Source organism: Rhinolophus sinicus, chromosome 16 (genome assembly GCF_057876585.1).
Source record: "Rhinolophus sinicus isolate RSI-liver-muscle chromosome 16, RSI-T2T, whole genome shotgun sequence".
In the NCBI taxonomy this organism is placed as follows: domain Eukaryota; kingdom Metazoa; phylum Chordata; class Mammalia; order Chiroptera; family Rhinolophidae; genus Rhinolophus; species Rhinolophus sinicus.
Genome location: NC_142516.1, coordinates 176,471,677 through 176,496,092, shown reverse-complemented (window position 1 = coordinate 176,496,092; position 24,416 = coordinate 176,471,677). Strand labels below are relative to the sequence as shown.

The 24,416-nt window shown below is 34.6% G+C and overlaps 2 pseudogenes; one reads left to right on the top strand and one right to left on the bottom strand.

Moving 5' to 3' along the window:
- Positions 1-8,024: 8,024 nt before the first annotated feature.
- LOC148755129 (glyceraldehyde-3-phosphate dehydrogenase pseudogene) lies at positions 8,025-8,488 on the bottom strand (annotated as a pseudogene).
- A 1-nt stretch (position 8,489) lies between these two features.
- Positions 8,490-9,102, top strand: LOC109435147 (glyceraldehyde-3-phosphate dehydrogenase pseudogene; annotated as a pseudogene).
- Positions 9,103-24,416: the final 15,314 nt, after the last annotated feature.

The window sequence follows — 24,416 nt, the reverse complement described above, 5'->3', positions numbered from 1 at the left end:
TAACAAAATATCATGTAAAAGAAAGAAGTGAAACATGTTTATTCTCAGCGGTGGGAAAATCCTAATATTTATTTCAGTTTCAACAGTTGTGTCGAGTGAGAGAGTCCACCTACCTGCAAGCTCAGAAGTTAGCATACCACAGTTTCACGTAAAACTGAGATGCCACTGGTGTCAGGACGGCTGAGCTGTCGAATATAATTACCACTTAAATTTAATAGGTGAGGCTTTGGGGGCTCCTCCCACCTTGGTGGTGGTTGTATTTAGAATTCACATGTTCCCCAATAGGAATATCGGGCTACAGAGTCATAAGCCCTCCCTGGGCCGGTGTTCAGTGTGAACAACAAGAGCATAGCACCAACCTAGTAATAAGTGCTTTTCTAAAGGTGTGGACCTGGTGGTCCTGTCAGAGAGGATACGGGAGAAATTCCAGGGGTAGTTTCTAGCTGGAGGCTGCTTCCCTTTGCCGGAGTCTAATCAAAATCATCAGTTGCATGTGTAATATCCTTTGTGTTACCAGAGTATATAGCTTGATTCTATTAAAAAAATGTTATTCGTTCTAAGGCCCACAGTCTAACTTCCTTTCTGTAAGAAACTGATTGTCGTCTCCAATACCAGTGTCCAATAGGTGCTGGGACTCCTTTTTAGTAGCAGGGAGATGAAGTGACAGCCGTTTTTCTTTGAGAAGGCACTGTGAATCTACCCACATAATCCCAAGAAAATTTACTCATCAAATGGGCCCCAGAATTTGATCAGAGTTTATGTGTGACATGTTATGGAGGAGAAGTGGTAACACAGCAGTCAGGCCATTGACACTTAGAAGTGTGGCTTGCCAACCAATAGTACTTCACTTATGCTGTGAAAGCCTTGACATCAGAGTGCAGAGGCCCGTGCACTAAATTCTGATCCACTCATTAGCAGCAAACATTAAAGAGCGTGTCCCATTAGTACTTCTCTAGCTTGTAGCTCTTCCTAGTAGTCAGGCTAATGTCCTCTGGCACTTATGAGATGTGATGTACAAGCACATAGTACGTCAATCCCTACTATACATTCAGATCTACAAGCAACAACACTACATTAAGTGGCCCAAGGGCTTCCTCCTACAAGGTCACATTAGTCCCACCCCCGCCCCCACTACATTTTATTATTTAATATTCCTTTTTTTTTTTTTTTTTTTTATCCTAGAGACAAAGACCTTTATTGTTCAAAGCACAGCAGGCATCTCAGCTTCATGTCCTTATCTCCCAAGTCCCACAGCAGAGACGCAGAGGTGGGCTCAGGTGGTTGTGGTGCAAATAGTGGGTTTGTGTCACAGCTGAGAAACCACGAGCTTAGAAAGCCCAGTCTTTTAAGGAGGGCTGTCAGTTTTCCTAACGAGCAGTTAGGTTAGCCTGTTCAACCGCTATCTGGGAGGAAGACAGCATCCTTGCTACTCGGGTTAGGAAACAAATGCTCCCTCTGCCCTGGAGGGAGTCCCTTGCTAACTTCTAAGACTGCTTGCTGCTAACATCCATGAAAAGGTCATGTGGCTCTACAGCTGATACAAAACACGCAGAAAACAGACAGAGCCACAGAGAGCCACACGATGGATGACAGTGCCGTAAGTCTGAATCCTCAGGGACGGTAGCAGCCTCTCTAAGGCAAGGACCAAGTCTCTTGGGCTCATTGTTTTAGTCACAGGAGTTTTCAAATTCCCTGGAGCACAAGAGGAACTTAATATCTGTCAGTCAATAAATGAAATGAAGTGTAACAGAACCAGATCTGTATGTATAGTAGAGGATGGCATATTCTTTAGCACCATTGTGGCACCTGTAGTCTGGAATGTCTGAAAAGCGCCACGGTTACAAATCCATCAGCATTAGGCATAATCTGCTCTTATCCCTTTGTTTGATCCCCATAATGGTTAAAACTGTACCAAAACGGAGAAAAACTTGTCTGCGTAAGTAGAAAAAAATTCCATGGAAAATGCTGAAGAAAATGCACATTTTAATCTAGATAAGAAATTGTAAAGGGGGGGGAGATAATACTTTTTTAAAAAAATCTAATCTAGAGTATTTATAAAATTATAAAGTACATAAATACCACCTAAGAAAAGTTACACTCAGATGACTTATTAGTTAAAAATAAACATCTTTGTTTATGGTAATTTTGAGATATTCTAAAAATGTGTGTCTGAGGACCAATAATATATACCCAAACATAATTTGTTGCCTGTACAATCATGACAGAAAACATCAACTATGCCTTTAAAAATCCTTCCCAGACTTACTTCTCAATGTATTTGACTATGTGTTGTTTATCCTTCTGAATATGTCCTAGGCTTGCAAACTTTTTCCTGAGCTCTTGCTCTCCCATCCATCTACCACGCCCTCCTGCTCCAGCTCTGTTGAAATCCTAAGGATGGTTCAAGGGCAATTTCAAATGCAAAGTTCTTAATGAAACATGTCCTGATTGACAGCATTCTCTGGAACTCACAGAAAGTATTCTTAAATTATTTTCCTCTTTCCCCCTTCTCTCACCCTTCCTCCCTTCTTTCACTTTATTTTTTTCTCTTGTCCTATTTTAAAAAACACAGATGTTGTTCTCTCTCATAGTATTGTGCTGGTAAGTGTTGCATTACATTGTAGGATTACTTATTTAAAAACTGTGAGTTTTTAAGGGCAAATTCACATCTTCTCCATTAGATGTGAATTTAAACAAGGAGTGTAAGTAACACTTTTCCTTCTATTTATTTTAGAATTTTAATGCACTTTGTCTTTCAGATTATTCAAATGGAATTTAGTACTGAACTTCAACATAAATTTACATCTCATATTGAAAATTAATAAGTGGAAACAAGAAAGGAAGATAATATACACACTCATCACATTTCCAGGCCTTTATGCTTGCCCTAGTTGGGGAGGCGGGGTGGGAAGAGAACTTAAGAAGACTGGGTAAAGATAAAAATCATATAAAATAGTTAAAAAAAGGGGTGTGTGTGTGATGGGCTAATCATGCAAAGGACCAAACTGAAGTAATACTGGTGACATTGATGTCAAGTTAGCCTTTAACCTTAAAAACTCAATAGCAGTTTAACTTGAGTGATTTTACACTGTATTTTTCATTAATATGATTATAGAAAAGACTTATAATTGGGTGAAAAGTAAAAGAACTTGAGAATGATGCCAAAAAATAGGCATGGTTGATTTAAAATATGTTCCAAACATATAATACGTTTAATGATTGACTTTTGAACTTTAGAGTTCTAAGATTTAGGCAAATTTGATGACTAAGTATTAAACAATATAAAGGTGACTTGCATTGGCTTTGTAATAAATTTCATTTGAGGTGTGAAAATAGCCAAAACAGGGTGGAAGCTATTTTCATTTAATGATCTATTTATAGCATCACTAATGACTATATTTTTCAATACATTTTAATTGCCGCTTTGCAAGCAATATGTTGCCAGATTACATCTCTCGCGCTATATATATATATATATGTATATATATATGTCATTATTGTTTTTATGCAAATATATCTGGGTTTTATATATATATATATTTATATATATATATATATGTATATATATATATATATAAATATATATATATATATATAACCCAGATATATTTGCATAAAAACAATAATGACATACCTTAAATTTTCTTCAAAGTCTAATGATTTTTGAAGTGTCTTCTTTGAATGATGCTTGCTGACACTGACTTTACTAAAGAGAGAATTCTATAATGAATGCTCTGAAACATTAAGAACTCATGTAGTATTGCATATAAGACTTTGAATGAACACTTCCCTTTTTAAATATTAACAATACTTTGCTCATTACTTTATTTCCAATTTATCACATTTCATCAACAGATCATTTGTATCGCATAATCTATATATTTAACACATACATATATGTTATTATCTAGTTATAATTGTGTGAAATAAGGAATGGCCTTAGGTACCATGAATATCTATATCTTTAGTCTTCCTTACCTTTATAAAACATACTTAAAAATGTAATTATGTCCAAAAATTCTCACTGGTATTGCTTTGATACAAACTTAGGGCATGAGATAAAAAAGTAGAGTTAGGAATTGGAAGAAATGAAAATTAATAGTTTTAGCTCATTCATTGTCATTAAGCATTTTACAAACTCTTCTCCCACTAATTTGGTACCATAGTAGAGAGACAAATCATAAAGCATAAGGATGACTGAAAGTTAGTTGTTTGAAATTAAGTCTAAAGGGAATATAGATTTAAGAACAAAACCTTACATTTGGCAAGATCAGAAGACAGGATCAGTAGGGGTTTTATATGAGATTGGTCACTTGAGATTTGAGTATATCATTAGCAAAACTGCTGAAAACTCACCTTGTTGAAAACATGAATTCTTATTAGGGTTATCAGCCTTTGTCAAGAACTACATTTGATAGCCATTGATCCTGGGGTAGAAATTCTGCTTTGTAGTTTAGAAGATATTTTTCCATTTAAAGGGTGATTATACCAATTTGCTCAACTTCTCCTTTTGCGTAAAAGTAGGCAAAAAAAAAAAAAAAAAAAAAAAAAAGCTGAAGAAAGATTAAATTAAGTACTTGACTTTAAAACTATGTGCCTGTTTCAGATCTTACATTGAAATCTTTAATCCATTTTGAGTTTATTCTTGTATATGGTATAAGGAGGCAGTACAGTTTTATTTTTTGCATGTATCCATACAGTTATCCCAGCACCATTTATTGAATAGAAAGTCTTTATCCCAATGTGTGTTCTTGCTTCCTTTCTCATAGATAAAATGACCATATAGGCATGGATTTATTTCTGGGCTCTCTATTCTGTTCCATTGCTCTCTGTGTCTATTTTTATTCCAATACCATGCTGTTTTGATTACTATAGCCTTGTAGTATAATTTGATATCAGGTATCATGATACCTCCAGCTTTGTTCTTTCTTAGGATTGCCATGACTATTCAGGGTCTTTTATGGTCCCATATGAATTTTAGTATTATTTGTTCTAGTTCTATGAAAAATGCAATTGGTATTTTGATAGGGATTGCATTGAATCTGTACATTGCTTTGGGTAGTGTGGACATTTTAACTACATCAATTCTTCCTAACCATGAGCATGGTATATGTTTCCATTTATTTGTATCTTCTTTAAGTTCTCTCTTCAATGTGTTATGCACATACAATTTTCTGAGTATAGGTCTCCAAGACCTGAAACCATAAAACTAGAAAAAAAATATACAGGAAGTAAATTCTGATATATCTCCTTGGGCAAATGTCTAATCACTATGTTTTGTTGTATACCTGAAACAAAAACAATAAATAAATAAAACCATGGGTCTATTGTATCTGTGGTAGATGATTGCTATTTTTCATAAATTATGACAATTATAAATTCCTACTTATAGTAAAAAATGCATTAACTTTCATATTTCTCTTCACAATTGCAATAACACAATTATCGGTTCTACACATGACAATATTTATTTCTGATATCCTCAAAATAAGCCTGGGTATTTGTCTATAGTTATGTTTTCTTTCTTTTGTCCAAATTTGTTCTCAAATTTACAAATCCCAGTGCATCATTATTGTTATTATTATTTTCTCTTTAACCAAAAGTGTCCATTGAGTGGCCTGTATTTCTCATGTCTCACGAGCTTTAAATATTGCTAGAAAATAGCCTTTAAATCTAGGTGCTACTGCTAATAGGTGGGAATTTATGTGAGTAAACCAGAGGATGATACTACTATTTATCACAATTATTAATGATTATAAAATACTTAATATTTGATTTTCTTTTCCTCTGTTTTAGATACTATCCATGTGTTGTACCTATTAGAAGAGTACAGAGTTCAGAGCAAAGTCTGGTTCCACTATTGATGACCTACATATTCTGGTCCTTTAAATTCTGTGTTTGTTTTCCCATCAGTAAAATGGCCGTTGCAAGGCTTAAATGAATCTCTCCTTGAATGCCTCTCATTCAGTGAACATTTGATAAAGAAAAGCTTTTATTATTATTGACTCTTTATTCTCCCATCAATACATTTAGGGTTAATTGTCTTTATGCCTCTTTATAGAAACTAAGGTTTGAAAGTTTAAATACACAACTTGTCCAATACAGGCATACCGACCTCGTTTTATTGTGCTCTGCAGATAGGACAAGACCCTGCATATTAAGGCAATACTTTCCACCAGCAAAAAGAGTATGGCTCACTGAAGACTCAGTTGATAGCACTTTTCAGCAATAAAGTATTTTTAAATTCAGGTACGTACATTTTTTTTTTCAGACATAATGCTATCGCACCCTTAAGAGACTGCAGAATAATGTAGACATAAGTTTAATATCCTATGGGAAACCAAAAAAAAATGGTGTGACTTGCTTGGTTGCAATACCCACTTTAGCCCAGTGATCTGAAACCAAACCCACAATATCTCTGAGGTATGCCTGTGTTAAACATCTTTTAAGAGTTAAGAGTGAGTACTACCTGTATTCCTGTATCTGTATAAATTACAGGTTCAAGTGGGTTTGTAATTAATCAGATTAGATTTTGTTTGGGAAAGCCATGGCTTATTTTTTATAAAATTTTAAAAAATTTGATTGTAATGAACTCCAAAATGCTATCAAACCCCTGACTATCACTTGTGTCTTTCTGGGAATGCTATAAGGCTTTACCATGTATTTAAACTGTTTGGGGCATTTTATGTATATGTAGAATAAATATTTGAATAGGTATTATGCATTATTACAAATACATATATACATACACATAAATAGATCATGATAGCCTCTAAATTAATAGTCATCATTCGCAGTTAGATATAATAGAAGTTAATAACTAGGCCATGTTACGTATCATTTATAAAATTAAGAATTACTTCAGACTTAGAAATCCCACCTGTCATAAGACTACTTGTTCAAACATTGACCATCTACTTCCCTTATTCCATTCCATACACCCTGGTCAACCATGAATCATAAATAACTACTTCTTGAGTACTACACTCCAGCAGTTTTTACATCAATCCAGCAACAATATGACCTAACCCATATTTTCCTAGCTTGCTGATGAGTAAGCCACATGGGACTGAGTTAAAAGACTTTTTTATGTCAAGCTCGATTACACTTATTGTAGATTGAAGGAATCAAGTCCATTATTCTGTCATAGTAGGAAATACATTTGATCTAACAATGATTTGTAACTCAAGTCATGCTATTTATAACCTAGCACTTTGTGATCCTCAAAGGGTTTGCAAAGTTCCCCTTGGATGATAACAGATAGTACTGTTAACCTAAAAATAAAATGCCAAGGTGAGAGGCAACAAGAGTTTGTTTGAGATCCAAAAGCATTGCAGTTCTGGAAAGCATTGATTCAAGCAGGCTCTCAAATGTCGTGTTCCAATTAGGAGGTGAATGCAAGGGCTATTTATGAAAAAGGGAAAGGGAATAATTACATGAATAGAAAGAATGGATTTCTATTGGTGCAAATCAGCTGTTACTTTTTAGCTATTATACGTGGTGGTTAATTCTAAAGGATGTCTTTAATTTTCAGTCAGGTAGTCAGAATGTCTGTTTTTCTGTTAGCTTTCTGACAGTTGTTTGGAAAACAATGTTCCTTTAGGCCAATACAAAGGGTATTTTGCCCAGCTTAAACATGATGGAGATTTGAAGAATAAGACCCACAAGACAGATCCTCTGAAATGGCAACTCTGAATGCATTTTGAAGTGGCTCTGTCTATATTATTTTTCAAAGTACATGTTCTCATTTACGTTAAAGTAGCTAGTTGATAGTACCCAGCACTCTTTCCCTCCTTTTAAATTTAGTTTCTTTCTTTTTTCTTTTTTTTTTTTTTGGTCTGGGTACAGGGAACTTTATTGATGGTGCATGAAAGGTAGTGCTCCCTCAGCCCCTCCCCTTCTTCAGGGGGTCTGGGATGGAAACTGGAGGTCAGGAGATTCTCAGTGTGTTGGGAGATCAATTTGGAGAAAGGACTCCCCAGTAGCTCTCTTCCTCTTGCTGGGGCTGGTGGTCCAGCGGGCTCTTACTCCTTAGAGGTCCTGTGGACCATGAGGTCCACCACTCTGTTGTGGTAGCCAAATTCATTGTCATGCCAGAAATGAGCTTGACAAAGTGGTCATTGAGGGCAATGTCAGCTTTAGCATCAAAGGTGGAAGAGTGGGTATCACTGTTAAAGTTGCAGGAAACAACTTGGTCATCAGTATAGCCCAGGATGCCCTTGAGGGGACCCTCCAATGCCTGCTTCACCACTTTCTTGATGTCATCACATTTGGCAGTTTTCTTCCAGCAGCAGGTCAGATCCTCAACCGAAACATTGGGGGTAGGGACACAAGGCCATGCCAGTGAGCTTCCCATTCAGTCAGGGATGACCTTGCCCACAGCCTTGGCAGCACCAGTAGAAGCAGGGATGATGTTCTGGGCAGCCCCTTGGCCATCACTCCTCAGCTTCCCAGAGGGGCCATCCACAGTCTTCTGGGTAGCAGTGGCAATGGTGAAGGTCAGAGTGAATGCATTTGGCCATATTGGATGCCTGGTCACTGGGGCTTTGAAAAGCAGGTCACCTGCTTTTAACTCTGACAAAGTGGATGCTGCTGCCATCAGTGACCCCTTCATTGACCTCAACTACATGGTCTCTGTGTGCCAGTATGATTCCGTCCACGGCAAGTTCAAAGGCACAGGCGAGGCTGAGAATGGGAAGCTTGTCGTCAATGGAAAACCCAATACCATCTTTCAGGAGCGAGATCCCGCCAACACTAAATGGGGTGTTGCTCGTGCTGAGTATGTTGTGGAGTCCACTGTGCTTTCACTACCTTGGAGAACCCAGGGGCTCACTTGAAGGGAGGAGCTCAGAGGACCATCATCTCTACCCCTTCTGCAGATGCCCCCATGTTTGTGATGGGTGTGAATGGTGAGATGTAGGACAAGTCCCTCAAAATCATCACCAATGCCTCCTGTACGACCAACTGCATGGCCCCCGGCCAAGGTCATCCATGACAACTTTGGCTTTGTGGAGAGTCATGCCCATCATCCATGCCATCACTGGTACGCAGAAGACCAGTTTTTTTTGTTTTTTTTGTTTCAAAAGCTTGATACACTGGTAATGAGATCACCGCTGGGGCTGGTGGTCCAGTGGGCTCTTACTCCTTAGAGGGCATGTGGACCATGAGGTCCACCACTGTTGCGGCTTTATCGATAAAAGAATACTTTTTTAAAATAAAAACTTTAGTACATAAAAACCTGCAATGTAATTGGTAGATGATTTAATTAAACTGTTTGTGAATATAATTTGCCATCTTTTGAGATGATTCAGCTAAGTATTTAAATCAGATATTTCTGAAAACTCTCAGCTGATTATTTTATAATAGTTAGCAGAACACAAGATCCTAATTTTCAAATCTGCCCTTGCAAGTTTGGAGGTTACCTACCAACTGATTAGAACTGTCAGGCCTTATGGTATTTATTGTATAGTGTTCCTGTTAAAGTTGCTTATGAAACTATTAGCCTTTTCCTTTGACATTGCTGTTCTGCATGAATGACTGTGTTTATATTCTTGCAAACTCTGTATTGCTTTTAAGGTAGTTTAAACAGAGCTCAGGTTAAGTGAGTTCCTAACAAGTTATGTTTATTGAATTGCTTTTGTTTACACTTTAAATCCATTCTTTCCTTTAATGGTTTTGCTTTCCTTTCATAGTGTTAATTTATAGTGATTTATATGGGCAATTGAAAATTTACTTTCAGGATTAGGATAATAATAATTAATTCCAATGTGTTAAATGGCCATCATAGAACATGGGAACAATGGATAGCTTTACAAATGTATTTCAAAATTATAAAATTATACTCCTTCCCAGGTGGTTAACTAAATAAACCAAATCAATCATTTTTAAACAATATGTAGTAAGGCACCTTTTATGCCCCAAATAAGAATCAATCTCTTTTTCTTCCCTATTGCAGTAACAATATGTACTGATATAGCACATATCAAATATCTGTATTATAGATAGATAGGTATACATTTGCTTGATTAACTTGATTGGCTGTGAAAGTAGGGTAATAGTTATATTTTACCTTCTCAGTTCCTAGCACAGTGATTTTGCTTATATTTGTACTTAAAGTTTAACTAAAATAAATTAAAAGGAAAATATTTTATCTTCTTTCAGTAATATTTGCAAAATTATTAAATGACTCACTAATATTTTCCTCTGACTCTAAAATAGTTTACCTAATAATTGGAAATAATTTTAAGAATTACAGATCATAACCTTTGCTTCTGTGAGTGTAAAATATGATTTCCAGAATATAAAAATATACTGTTTGAGGCTAAACATTTAGTTCAGAAATTTTCTTTAATAAAATAAATAGTAAAATAACAATAAATACCCAATTCATCCAGAAGAGATTTGAAAATTAGGAGAGCATTTACCTGTAAATATAAACTGATTATCTTTGAATTTTGTTGTAATCTTCTCTGAGGGCTAAAAAAGATAAAAATTTAAGATAATAAAAATAGGCCACAGATTTTCCAAGTCATTAAATAAAAGTATAAAGAGAAAGGGTTGAAATGGGAAGGAAGAACCTCCCTGGGGTATTATTATGAAATTAAATCAGACTTTTTCACGTACATTCTACTTTAAACTTTTTTTAGTACCCAACTATGGAAAGCCCATGTTCCTTATTTTCTCAGCTTCGCACCGTTGCAATGAGCAGTATATTGAGATGGGAAAGAAATCTATTTAAAACTGATTTTCAGCTGAAGACACTAAGGCTCAGAATGGGTCACTGGTTCTCTTTCAGTTATGCAATGCTGATATTATTTTCTCTTATAAGAATGAGCCCAGAGTTCTCAGTTGTGATATGTTTTCTAAACAGAATTGATAAATCACTGTTTCTTTTTTCTATAGCTGATTAGACAATGCATGGTATTATTCATTCCATTGAAGGACAGGGAGATTTAGTATGTTCTTGATAAATTTTTATTCAGCTTTTGCTAACAAAAAGACTTCAATCAAATATAAGGCTCTGTTTTATTGTGGAGATTTGAACAATATTTATTGGAGTCATACTTCAGCACGATTTCCTGCTAAGCATTAAAAATATAAATAAAGAGGGTGCCAAAAAATAGTATACACATTTTAAGAAAGGAAAAAACTATTAAAATTGTGATGCTTAATATATACTGATAACAAAAGATGAATACAAGTCACATTTGACTTCTGCAATTACAGGAGGTGCTCAAAGTGTTTACCATCAGCGTCCAGACACTTCTCATTACAGCGAACTATTGCTTGAGCAACGGTGACCAAAGTGTCCACTTGTATACATGTTTTTGGCACCCCCAGTATATGAAGATAGGCAATTGACAGAGAAGTGTGGATTAAATTACAGCAGAACTACAAAATATAGTTGTTTAAAGATAAAACTGGAAGTGGTAGATAAGTCTTGGAGAGCTAATGAACAGTATAGTGAAAATAGTCAACAATACTGGATTATAAACTTTACAACTGCTATGAGATTAGGTCTTAACTGTTCCCACCATGGGAAATAAATGCTGATTATGTGGTATGATAGAGGTCTTAGCTAACACTAAGGTGGTAATCATATTGCAAAATGTAAATGTATCAAATCAATACTGTTGTACACCTCAAACTCACACAATGTTATATGTCAATTGTATTTCAATTTTAAAAAAAATAGTCTCCCAGGAGCAGAGGGCACAGAGGATACAGTCAAATCTTATGAATGGCACCCAATTCATTTGGGAGAAGGCTTTCCAAAAGGTCACTTCCTCTGTCTTGTAAACCTACATACTCATAATTAGACATAATAGCCAAGATGTGGAAACACATATTTTATTCACAACCAGGCCAATAGATGAATTCAAGTAAATAATAAGGAAAAACAGATATTCAACTACTTAAAACCAAGAAGAACAACAACAACAATAAAAACAGGTTAGAAGATGAGCTCAGAGCAATATTTTGGGTGTGTGAATGATCAAATTTGAATTCTTGGAGTTCTCCAAGGACTACAGCTTCCAAACAAACAAAACAGATCTTCCTACTTTGGTATTGACAGAGAGAAACAGAGAGCATTAGAGTCAGCCTGAATTTAAGATCAGGATGATATTAAAAAGAGAAACTAAAACGGTCAATAAACCAGGTAGAGAAGACTATGCTCCAGGAAAAACAGGGATTCTGTAACTATCTTTGACGCTTTGATTTTTTTTTACATAGTTTGTTCACGGTCTTTAAAATTGTATATATTTATTGTTGTAAACTCTAAGGTATTGGATAAATTTGCTCTTTTCTAAGATTTACTGAACCAACTTTGCACTTTATCCTTCAACCTTTATTTCTGGGTAATAGCTCAGAAAGTGAACAGTTGTTAAATTAAGAATCCTGCATGATGCAGGGGGCGCTCTATTGATTTTTACAAATTCTGCCTTGGCTGCCCCACTTTGGTGTCTTCTGTTACTTCTGAAAACAATGATGTAAGATTCCCTTACTGTTGAGTAGAAGTATTATGGAATAGATTTCTATTTTATAATAAAGAACAAAGCATTTCTTATTCAGTTTTTTTTATTGACTCACACTAATGCCATCCATAGCAGAAGCAGATTACTTACAATTAAAGTCCCTGTACTCTATGATGTAAGTATTAAGGGAAAAGGGATTATTGCCTACATTGCCCAAAGCTCATTAGATACCTGATGTTCAGAGGTATACAATTCTCAAAGGACAAATGAACACATCTCAAAGCTTGAGATAATTGCAGCATGGCAGTTCCTATAAATTGAATGATTCTTTTTGGATTAAAAAAAATAGATAAAAATAAAGCTGAGTATGTGAATGTTAACTTTTATTTTCAAGATTCAAATATATATACTATTACCAATTGAAATCTGAATACTTAATTTGTAGATTTAGTGTCAACATGGAAAGGCTAGCAGACCATTTGCTATAAAGACCACTCAGTGTGGCATTTTCTAGATTATCTCATAATGGTCCAACGTTTTGTTCTCAGGTTCATAAGTCCAGAAAAAAAAAAAAAGTATATATATATATGTATATATATATGACATACAATATATACTTATTTCCAAGTTGATTAAACTCAGATTGGTTAACTCATAACATCCAAATATCCAAGAGGTGCAGGACTGTTTTGCTAAGATACTCAGATACTGAGAGGCCCTCACAATGCTGAGATACAGAATCATAACAAAATGCAGAATTGTTCTATGAACCAGAATTCTAAGGGAGGGACATGGACTTCCTAGGGTACTCTGCTTACAAAATGACTTTTTAAAATTAGAATCAATGTATTGGATTGTAATTTAGAGCCTGCAGTTTTTAATCAGGATGGCTTGGGGTAAGATCCTGGCTTTGGCTGAACTTGCTGAACATCTCTGTGTTTCATTTTGTTTCCCATAAACTGGGACTATTAATGCTCATCTGTAGCATGATAACGGTTATATGTTTAAGTGTTTGCCTTTAGCAAACACACACATGAGTGTCTAATATGACTCAGCATATAACCATGCCCAGGGAAATAGTGATGAATAAAAGAGGCCAGGTGCCTTCTCCTGAGAAGCAGATAGGATGATGGAGTAGCCATGTTAATAAATATGTAATTATAGACATCTAAGAAGTACATAATGAATAAACATAATTATGGAGGCAGCTTCCCAGAAGTGGTAAGCAGATCGGGATCCTCATAAAATTTAGTATGTGTCCGGCACTTGTGGCAGTCAAGGGCTTTGGGTTTCTGAGGACCTGAAAGAAGGCCAATTTGCCTAGTTGCTTTCCTCTGAAGCCGATTTTGGCATAGAATCCCATTCGAGAACGTCCCAGTTCAATAATCTAGAGTGATTTGCAAAGTCATTTAACTTTACCAAAAGCTCTCAGAAATGCAACAAGAAGATATGACTTCTACTATAAGCAAAATACTTTTAAATCCATTACTTTCAACATTTCTTTCCACCTTTGGTTCCTCCTATATCTACAAGTATGTATCACAAACATCTGACAGCTAAAATCTTCCTTAAATCTCTGTGCTCTCTGTTCCAAAACTACCCCCTCCAATTCAGATTGCATTTTTACCTTTTCTACCCCAACCTTTCTATCCACTTTTCTATTCATTACTCCCAAGTAGCACCTTCCTGGATACAGTTGCTTTTATTATACTTTTATGACACAGTGCCTGAATTTTCATTCTTTTGTACATCAGTTTTAACCACCTTTCAATGTGCCTTATACACGGCAAAATACGGTAAGTTTATGCATTTGTAAACTCTCAGATATCATAAAAATTGGCATGACATGGGTACTCAATTAACTAAAAAAGTATATTTAAATAGCTTTTGTGATACCAGATGTTAGGAAATAAAAGAAAGGAAAATAAAACCATATGGCAACATATACAAGAAATGGGGCTTTCCATGACTGAGGAAGGAAGAAAGAAGTAAAACAATTCTTACCATTTGTGGATCAAGTGCCTTTTAATGTAAATTAAAGATGATGTTATCTTCTTGAATCATTTCTAAGATTTTATTTGAGATTTTATCTGAGTTTTCTGGACTAAACATTTGAATAGTGTTCATTCACTCAGGCATCTGATAATATTGACTGGGCACCCGCCATTTGTCAGGAAATGTATTGGATATGATATACACAATAGTAAACAGATACTGTGAAGTTCCTATTTTCACAAAGTTTCATTATGTTTGAAAAACTTGGAAACATATTCTGTGCTGACAAAACACCTGAAGAGACAAGGATATGAAAATCACCATGAAGATTTACCACCCAGAACGAAGTAGATCTGTCAGGCAACAGTGCCAAAAAGGAAAGACTCTCAATAAGTATGTCATCAATAATAACGATAATTAATATCCATTGAGGAGTTACAATGTAGCAAACATGGTTCTAGGCTATTTCACTTTATTAAATTGTTTAATTTTCACAAGTCAATGAATAGGTAATATAATTATCCCAAAATACTAAAACTTAAATAACTTGCAGTTTAGTTAATTTCAATAATTTGTAATAATAATTAGGAAAGCCAGGATCTGAACCCAGACAATCTGCTTTGGAATATTCCTACCCAACAGCTTTTGTACCTCAAATAAAAAACAACTCATCCTAGACGAACTATGACAATAAAACAGAATGAAGTAAAATTATTGGGACGCAGACTAGTTCGAATATAGGCTACTAGTAAGGACCTTCATAAAAATAGAATGAAGAAGAAAAATCAGATTGCAACACATGGAGAAATTAGGGGCAGAATACAGACTACATACTCTAGAACGTCGGTGGTAAAGGAAGGAAGAAAATAGGAAAGATATTATCTTGTCCACAATAATCTGCCTCAATGCGGATTTTCCTTATGTTGATTGATTATATCCTATTCATGGTGCTGAAACATATTTCTGGGCCAAAATGGAGACTTTCCTGCTCCAATGCATTTTTTTTTGTGTGTTCCTGTAAATGCTGTGCTTGACCAGAAATGCAGTTTACCAGTCAGCCAAGCCCGAGTGCCAAGCCAACTCTGGGCAATATCCTATTTCCTTGATCCTTGGTCTTTCTAAATAAGGTCAGATATACAACTCCAGCCAATCATGCTGTCTCCACATTACTGTTTCTAGAGGTCTGTGAAACCTGCTCTTGCCCAAAATCCCTCTAAAAGGAATGCTCTACTGCAGTGAGGCACTGTACTACCCAACCCATGGATTGCTCTCCCTTGAATGAAGGATATCAAACTCATTACTTTTTTTTTTTCATCATTTGACAATGAAAACAATAATTTAAGAAAAAAAGTAGTGGCTGGCTCAAGAGTTAAAACGTTTGGAGTAGAATATACACAGATTTGTCAAATAAACTAACAAGTAAAAAAAATTATTGTAAGTACAGTTCATTTTTCATGATTAAAGATAGATATTTTTCTTCTCTCACATGTAAATGAAGCAAAATGTATCCAAGTGAAGTGACTGCCTTAGCAATGATTATGTGGAAAGCATCAGGTAAAGGTTCTAAAACGAGGGAAAACATTTAAATACATTTAAAAATAAACCAATGAATGACTAGCGAGGCAAATGTAAGTTATTATTATTGGTTTCCACAAGGAGTTAGATTTAAGCGATGATTTTAAAACTACATTAGTTTTAGACTCATTATAATTTTTTTTGCTGATAGATTTGAATTTAGAATAAAATGTATTGTTTTTCTTAATTTTACTATTACTCATTGCATATATTAGGGCCGTAAAAATGTTCGAATCTCTTAGAATAACTTTATCAAGAACACAAAACCTATTTTGCCCTTAAATCACTTTGTTTTCCTAGTTACCAAGACCATTAATTTCCACCTCAGACTGGTTAATTAAGTGATGGGTTTCTCTCCTTTATGATTTTTAATGTGATCACAGACTGTCATCTTCCTTCTTATTATGAAACTACTGTGGCAGTATTGAATTTTCCACTAATAATTACTGGTATCTGGATAGATACCATTTTAAGTTTGCATGGAAACCATATTTCTCTAGGCTGCAAGACAAAGTGATTCTGAATTCCATAGCCTCTGATTGACAGTGGGTCTTGTGTCTTTCACAGTTTTAGTATGACGAGAAGCGGGGTAGGGGAAGATCATTAGGAGTTATTCACAGGCATTCTGTGTGTCTGAACTAGGTAGTGAGCAAGAAGACAAAGCTTATCTTCTGGGGTATTTTTTTAATGGTCCTGTATGTCACTGGAAAAATCAGCAGAGAAGCAGAGTGGGGAAAAAAATGTACCTTCAGAACGCAGTAGTCTGACTTTACCCGAGTAACTATCTTTTATATTGTTCAATTATATTTGGCACTTTGAAATTATTTTTCTTTCTCTTTTGTTTTTGCTTTATGTATGATGTGTGTGTGTGTGTGTGTGTGTGTGTGTGTGTAAGAAAACGTGGACTCTACATGGAAACACTAAAACTTTCACTGAAAGACAATAATTACGCAAGAGTTTAATATACTTTGTCACACCCCCATCTTCTATTGTTGCACTTTGTCCCAAGCTGAAGCCAAATTGAGCTAAATTGACCTTAACTCTCCACTCTTTATGACTTTCTTTGCCTACTTTCTGCTTTCTTAGCTACTATCCTGAATCAAAACTCTCTCTGCTAGAAGGCACAGCTCAATTGTATCATACATCTTATAAAGTCATCCACAGATGAAATCCCATGGTATTGTAACTTTATAGTTTACAAACTATAATGATTATACTGCACCCTAGGAAAAAATAATATAAAAGAATAATGTAATAATGACACTTTTAATACCCAGATTTTTTATTGAATAATATACTACTAATGGGAGTTTCTGCATAACTAAATAAAACTGTTTTTTTTTTTCTTTTTTTTAATTAAAGCACATGATATGGATGTTAAAGATATTTAAAAGAGGGTTTGGATTGTACATTCAAAGAAGAAAAACTGGGTCACTTGGAGAATTTTTCAATAGAACTACCAAGACATCAGCTTTCCCTCGTTTTTAATTTTTATGTTTTCTGTCTCACTTCTACATTGTCAGTCAGTCAGTCAGTGAACAAATATTTGTTGTGTCTGCTCTTTGCCCCTGTGAGGACAGGGCTAGAGAAGTGAATCATATAGGAAAGCGAAATTAAAGCATATACACAAATTGAATTACATTATGGATATCACAAATCATGAAGGCTCTGAGATTTTTACCCTAATTGCAAGCTAACAAGTTACCCTGCCACAGTTGTCTGAATTCTGACAGAAGACTTGTGACTACTACATCAAAGGAAAATCACTATTGCTCACAGCAAAGCAGGCAGCGTGAACTTTCTGTCACATCCATTCCTTCTTCCCCCCAAGGCGCACAGGGTCAGTGTGAGTATGGGCCCATGCAGATACTACACACGCAGTGTCTTTCTATCATAGTCGAGGATCCTTGAATTAAGAAGCTCTGGATATTTTTATTCTTTGCCTTTATTCAGATCATAAACACATTAAAAACAAGTTTTACTGAGACATTATCTATCTATCTATCTATCTATCTATCTATCTATCTATCTAAAAACCTCTTTAAAAGGAAACAGTTAGATTTTTATATATTCACAATTTTGTGAAACCATCACCACAATCAGTTTTAGAACACTTTCATCAGAACATGAAATTATCAGATTTATTATCTAAGGAAATACTCAGCAAGATGTGCAGTATATAAAAACCTAGAATGAGAAAGAAGGATTTCTGCTTTACATATGTGAAAAAGAAAAATGAATTTAGTTCATGTTGAAATTATGATGAGTCCCTTGGATTATGTCATTTAGAAAGTGACAACTGATTTTAGATGGGACATTTTGGTCACAGTTTTTTAAGTGTTACATAGATCATAATATAATTATTGAGATCAAGTATATCATGTAGAAAAAGACTATAGAGTGAAAATAGGAGAAAGATTAGGACTAAACTCTGAGGAATGAAAAAAAGGTAAATATATTTTTGGCAGACAAGGAATAAATGGAGTTTCAGAAAGTATATCAAGAGAGGGAAAGAAAAGAAAACCAGATTTTGTTAGAATGGAAGGAAATTCAAATAAGTGTTTCCAGGTTTCATCTTCATGTCTCAACCAATTAAAACAAATCTTTCCTTAGGGTCTCTCCCTTGTCCTTTGATCCACTCAGTATTATATATATCAGTTCATATCCTTTGCTCTCCAATATCATATTTTTACAGCCACAGTTTACAGTCATAATTTAAAGGCCAGGTATCTTGGAAAGTACCTTATGGAAAATTGGTTTAGACTCTGAAAAAACTCAATTATTTGGAGTCGTATGTGCAGATTTGCACTTTTTTTAATCAATGTTGTCATATGTATACTTAATGTAAAATATATGCAATGTGAATATATCTAAATCTCATTTATATACTATACCTACATATATCTACACCTATCTATATCTATATATCTACATCTGTATCTATAGAATATGGATATGTAACAATCAACATTTTTTTTTGTGCATGACTACAAACAAATGCCCAAGTAGCACTTTTATATACTCTGAATCAAAGGTTCTCTGTATTATTTCTGCTGTAATTCATTGAAAACTATTAGAGAGATGATAGTGGGAGAACAGGAACAACCATACTTAACAGTATGTTTTCAATTTTGTTTAGAACAAAAATAGCCCCAACATACTTTGAAGGTTGTAATTATGACTGGATAGACCGTAAAGGTTTTATCCTGTCCATAAAAGCCTTCAAAATGAGTAGTTCTAGTATGTTTTGAGCCAATTTGTCCCACTCTGCTAGAGAACAGAAGTACCAAAACATTAAATAAGCTAAGAGAACAGAATACACATACTCCAAATTAGATAGTGCCTAAGTGCTTTCTTCTGTGTAGCAGAAATCAGTGAAAATCACAACCACCACTTGTCTATCCAGAAATGTTTCCATTGCCAGTTACAAATAGACCATTGCAAACTTTCCCAAGGGGAAAATAAATCACTCAATCAGATTGACTACATCTTCTTTAATGTTTAAAGTAAAGTAGCCAGGCTATGTACCAAGCAGTTTGGCTGATGTCCACTCACCTTCAGTCCAGAAAGCAATGTACCCACTTATTTCAGTATGCCAGCAATTACTAACCAGAGAATGTCTCTAATGGGACCATTTGTAACAAAAAAGGCCAGGGCCTGTTTTCGCTTCCTCTGCTACTTCTAATGCAAGAGAACATTTCAAGAATAAGGTCCAAGAACCCTTTGGAGCCAACAAACATTCATAGACTTGCAGCAGGTGGGAGTGCCACCTGTTCATGTCTTATTCCAGAAAAAACAATCGCCTCTTCAGAATCCCCAGCTGTGGGGAATTCGAAAGTGACTTTGAATGTAAGCTAATACTGAGAAAGCTCTCTCTGAAAGACTGTGCGCCTGTTAGAGAAAGTGATGGTTCATGTATTATAGGTAAGATGAAGGGTTAAAAACCCACAATTTACAGCGATAGGCAATGGCTAAAGCCACCACAGGTGTGAATCTTAATGGTTGTTAATTAGGTAGAGGTTCAACAGAAAAAAGAAAAGCAGCAGGTGTGAGGTGTGTGTTTTTGCTGATGAAGGAGCGGTGTAAACATTAGTGTCTGTAACGGAAAAAACAAGTTCATTTTTCTATTCTCTGAGGTGGAGACTTGGTTTCAATTAGCGCCAGATGATTACTCCCTTTTATGATTCAACAAAGATACAACATTATTCCTCCTCTAAATATTACCAACTAGGAAATACCAAGTGGCACATCTGTGTGTGCTTCATTTTGATTCACTTTGAGCAGAGGGTGATTTTGCATGAGCGGGTTACAGAAAAGAGAAGGAAATTGTAACCTCGAACACTAATGAGGGTTTAAGAGGTAGTCTTGTAATTTTTCTCTGGATGGTACATTAAAAACTTCTTCCTCTATTGAGCTAACCTAATACATAGCATTCTCACTCTTTGCATTTCTAACCAAATGAAAGTTGGTCGAAGTTATTTTCTTCTGAGAAACATGCCATGTCAGCTGTCTTCAAACTCTGTTATGCAGTGTCTCAGCTCCTGCTCCCCACACAAGAACACAGGATATGGTGAGGCCAAAAAGGAACAAAACTGGAACCACAGGCAGGGAGTTCATGCCACTATATTCTCGACGGCAGCTTGTCGAGACACAAGAAGCAAACATCCGCCAGTACCTCAACAAGGGGTCTTCCAGCACCAGTCTCTCTGGTAGGCGGGCGAGACACAGAAAGTAGGATCCACATGACCTGCACCATTTCCAAACCGCACTTGCTAGTGTAGCCATGGCAGTTATATACAAAACAATAGTGGCTAATGGCCAACTGGTTACAGCTGATGGCCATCTACTACCAGAGCCAGGACCTTTCCACGTGAGGTGGAGAGCCTGGAAACTGCTCTCTGGGACTCCGCCCATACACTCTCCTATTTAATGCTTTGATGTAGGCTGTTTTAGTACATTTATATTACTTTCTTAGCTGGAAAGGAACTCATGATATTAATATAATTTCATCATTAAACCTTCTTGTTCATTCCTAAGTATTTATTTGGTTATGTATAAGCACGTTTAGTTCTGATAATGTGAAATTGCGTTTACGAAGTACTTTGTCCTTATATTAATCAGTGGGAATCCTGATACTATTGAATCTCAGAATAATTTAACACCGATTCCTTAGAAATATTGAAAAAGCATTGGAGCTCTCCATGTAAAATGTAGTCTATGCTACAAAGTAAAAACATGTATGAATAAACAATATTTGAAATTGATTTTTGTTTAGTTCTTGTTTCTTCTTTTCTATTTTATAGTATCAACATTACAAAGAAGATTATCTGTGTTCGAATAATATGTACTGAGAAATTATGATGTACAATTGCATATATATTATGTAATTTACCTCAAACCAACTCCATAAGTTAGGTGTTACTGTCACTACTGTCCAGACAATAAAATGACATGAGGCATGAGGCATTCACAACATACTTATACAACAAATAACTGGATGATTTATCCCAGATCCTCAGAATGCTTGAATGTTAAGACATTTATCAATGTTCTTTCCATATATTAATCACATTTTTTGTTACATCTATACAAGAGGAGTCACTTACTAAATATGGAAGACAAATTCCAAAATTTTTCTGAGGACTTGCTTCACACAGTACTCTCCATAATAGCCCAATAATTGTAGCCGCTCACCCTTCTGTGTGTAATTGGGCTAAATGACTAGGAAATGTGATATTTATTTGACATTTCATGAAACAATGTAACTAAACTAAAAGTTTTAGCAAATGAATACAAGAGCAGTTGTCCCCAAAATTTGAAAATACCACTAGTTTTGCAGTAGTTTAGTTACAACATTTACTTGATCTGTTAACATTGGAGACTGTTATATCAAATGTTTCTTTAGCTCCTCCTATGGGCATTTTGAAACAATTTATTATACAATTAATAATTACAAAATTTAAATTTAAGCCCAGAGAGATCTTTAAATCTCTTTTTGAAGTCTCTCATGATGATGTGTCATTTCATCTAGAAGAAGCTTCTTGAGTATACTCTGTTCCTAAGCCGGATTTTACGTCTCTGTATTTTCACATTTGTACGCCATAATGAAAACATTCTACCAATGACAAACTGTTCTTTTTAATTAACAGCCTACTAAAGTTCAGAATTTGTAGTCTTAGAAGAGTGTTATTAACCTTTAAGAATTCTGTGTTCATTGTGTAGGCAGTTTTGATGTGATATTGGAGAACTCAGCATAGTTATGTTCATTTCACTGACTTTACCATTGGTTTATAAATTATAGATGAAAAAATAAAATCTTATGGTGAAATAACACGAACATAGTTAGACCACATAACCTTTTCTATTTTGGGAATGACATTTTGATAAATTGAAACCCTAATTACTTTAACTTTCAGTAGGAAATGGGACATAAACCTTCATTCCTTTTCCATGTAAGGAATGCATTCAAACTTTTTAAATTAAACATTTTTTGGAATGGAAGATTGTTCAGTCTAGTTCGGATTTCCTAAATATTATGATAAAAGATAACTGCAGAAGTTTAGTCCTTTGACTCCTTAAGTAGGCAAAAAGGGTAGCTTATAATGGCTATAAACACAGTGTAATGTTTATTAAACTGTACTTATAGAAATTAAATTTCATATATTTATAAAAAAATGACTTATGGAAAAATTTATTAGGCAGGATAGAACCAAATGAACTATACTGCTATTTTTATAGTTTATTTGTATATTAATGAAAACATTAAATAGTGATAATACCTTCATTATCACTTTATATTTTAAATGAAAAGTAATAAATTTAACATAGTAACTTAAATATAAAATATTTTTAAAATGACTTAAAATCTCTATTGAAAGTAATGAACATATCACCACTGTAAAGTATACCAAGTCATTTTGAGTTTTGTGACCTTGAGTTAACATCAATTTCTTTGGAATTGCAGGGTAGCATCAATCATTCCAAAGGCATCTTCCAAGTCTGAATTGAACAATAAATGAATACATTTATTTTGAAGTTTGTTTTATTTACTACTTTTATAAGCCTCATAAGAAATCTCAGATTTAAGTAGTATTATAAATGATATTTTATTGATAAATAAACTCAGATAACTTAGATGTTCGTACTTAAACCCGGGTTTTCCAAATCCTGGATTTTAAAAGTATGTTCAGCCACTACTATTGTATAAGAACAAAATGATTCCATTGGAAAAAGAAAATCTAGATCTTTACAATATGTGTATGTATAAACATTAAAAAACAGAATGCAGAAAAAATCACATTTGATATTTTCTTGCTAATTGTACATTTTAAGTGCAAATTTTTAGTTATGTTAAGGCAATAAATATTTCCTGATTGAACTGATTAAATTATTTTTATTAACCTGTATGTCCTTGACCACAGATAATTCTCTCCTCTTAGTTTTTAAGTATTTTACTTCAAAATCATTATTAATAGGTATGAAGCCAGAAGCAGCCATTAATTTTCATTAAAATAAATATAAAGACTAGAGTAGGTTTATTAAGGTCATACATCATGCTAGTGACCTCAATACATGGATTTTATTTACATACTTTTCATTAGGTATTGGGAAACTATCGCCCTCTTGCTGATAAGCTGTTTTGGAAAATTAAAGTATTATTGGAACAAGCCCCATCCATTCATTTACATGTTGTTTATGTCTGCTTTCCCACTGTAGAGCTGAGTAGTTGCAACAGAAATGCTGTGGCATATGAATTCTAAATGTTTGCTATATTGCCCTTTATAGAAAAAGTTTGTTGACTCTTGCTTTAGATACTGAAGGCTCATAATCCAAGAAAGGGATTCTTAATCTAGTTCCCATGGAAGAGAATAATGCACAAAATCTAATGTGTGTGAAAACTGATGGGGGAAAACACTGAATCTTTGCTTCTAATTGAGATGTTACATTATCTTTAATAATCAATAAAAGCAAATCTACAGTTGTTATTAGCTGTATTTCTGAATATGGAAACAATAAAAATTACAGATATTTTCATAGCACATGGTAATTATTACAGATATGTTAAAATATGAATATTTATCACTGAGTCCAAATTATGATACTCAAACTCTCTAAAATATCTTTAATGTGTTAATAAACAAACACATATAATATCAACAATTCTAAGTATGTTGGTAATTAATTTTTTATAATTAATTTTCTGTGCAATCCTTTTATTATATCTGTTGTATTTAAAGACAGTATTTGGAGAAAGGTTCTATAGGCTTCACCAGAATTGAAAGAAGTTCTATAAGGAAAAAAAACTATATAAATAAAATGAAAATTAAGAATTACTGCTTTACTAAACAAACTTTTGATGTATTTATTTAG